A 1,794-nucleotide genomic window follows, 5' to 3' on the forward strand; every position below is an offset into this window, starting at 1 on the left:
CCAAGCATATAGAGCTAGATGCCCCAAATCTCTATCTCCTTCAAGAAGGCAAGAGAGACAGTCGGATTTGACGAGTTAGCTGCAGTTTTGTCCCCTGATCTATTTGCCAAGGGCCGTTCGCTGGCTGGCAGCACCCCCTGCTGCAGGGAGATAACCACTGCTGTTACTGACCCTACACCAAGGTGCTGGAGCCCCAAGCCCAGTGCTCACTGCACGCCGGCTCACAAAGAGCTGAACCCTAGAATTAACAGGGAGCAACATCTCCGCCTGAAGGAAAACCCCCTACGATTGGATGCCTGCCCCACATGCCCACCTTCGGGCGCAGAGAAGCCTATCAGGGCAGAGGAAGGACACCCATAGAGCTCCTTCCTCACCTCCTCGGGAGCCCAGTCTCACTTGAGGAGGGAATGGAGCAAAGTCCTGCAGCTGAAGACAGCTCTGCTCTCTCCGTGCCACCTCTGGGTTACATGGACAGTTCCTCCTCCTGTCCATGAAACTTGCCTAAGACAGGATCCCCTTGAAGCCCCCAGGGATGGAAGAGGGGCTGCTGAACACCCTGAGCTGCAGAGAGGAGGCAGGAAGCAAAAATGGAGGCAGAAATGATGGAGGCTTGAGGGGCCAGAACTCGGTTGGGGCACGGGGATGGTGCTAGACATGCTCTCCTCAGCACTGCCCAGGTGCAGAGCCTGCTCTCAGGGCAGCAGTGTAAAGCAGCGTCACTCCCTTTTCTGCCCAGTAGTTTCCCAGCCTGGAGATGCATCTGCCATCTAACCACCTCCCACCCCCAACAACTGCATGGAAACACTAGGCTGGCAGCTGGAGGCTGCTGGGAAGAGGAGGAAGATCCAGCTGGGGGCTGCTTCCCATCCCTTGGCCAGACTGCACCCTGCAGCTGGGCAGCTGTGAGCAACCCTGAGATTCTCATCACCACCGGTGGGTGTCACTGTGGCCCTGGATGCTGACAAGGAAGAGATGGATGAAGGGAAGGGTAAGATGCAAAAGCAAAGCACAACTGCTTTAGGTAGCATTAAACCTGGGCTCCTGAGCCCAAGACCTGATAGTCAGTGCCACTCAGCACAGCTGACTATCCCCAGAAGGCTCCAGGGAACCCCAGATGCTGAACCCTCGAGCTAATTCCAGCTCCCAGGGTTCCCGGAGATTCCCCCCACCCCTCCTTGCAGTGTTTCTGCTGGGCTTGCTCTTCCATCTCCCTCCTGCCTGCACCTGAGCCTGCGGGGGGGAGAGGAACCTGGCAGGCTCCCAGCAGGGCCGAGCCATGGCATGCTCCAAGGCCTTGGTATTACAATTTGAATGTGCAGCTGCTTGAAGCGGCTGGATGGATGCCCCTACAAACAGAGGCTTCTCTACTGCCCCAAGCAATTGCAGCATGAGCAACAGCAGGAAACGCTTATCACCTCCATGCCCCCTGCTCTGGTGCCCCTGCCCAGATGCATCCATGTAAGGGCACCTGGTCTCCAAACAGCCAACCTAATCTTTGGCCTCTGCAGAAGAAGCCTGCAGTGCCAGCTGTGACACAGACACATGAACCCCCTAACAATGGCACCAGCACCATCAGCTGATCGTACAGGCAGGCAGTCAGCAGGGACTCACTACCAGCCTCCTCAGGCACCCTGGCTCTTGACACCACTGCCCAGACAAGCACGCAGTGTTCAAGGTTTAAGGAGAGAGTCAATTCTGTCCCCTCCCCCTCCCCCAGTGGAGCAATCCAGGGGGCTGCAATCTGGGCTCACTGCATCATGCACTGCCTAGCACACGGGTCAGGGCAGGAATGAG

At 57.4% G+C, this 1,794-nt stretch overlaps 1 protein-coding gene across 1 annotated transcript in view; it reads right to left on the reverse strand.

Moving 5' to 3' along the window:
• The window catches only part of MFGE8 (milk fat globule-EGF factor 8 protein), a 17,148-nt gene that overhangs the window by 5,334 nt on the left and 10,020 nt on the right, over positions 1-1,794 (reverse strand). The window lies entirely within an intron of this gene.

Source organism: Alligator sinensis, unplaced genomic scaffold (assembly GCF_000455745.1).
Source record: "Alligator sinensis unplaced genomic scaffold, ASM45574v1 scaffold874_1, whole genome shotgun sequence".
In the NCBI taxonomy this organism is placed as follows: Eukaryota; Metazoa; Chordata; order Crocodylia; family Alligatoridae; genus Alligator; species Alligator sinensis.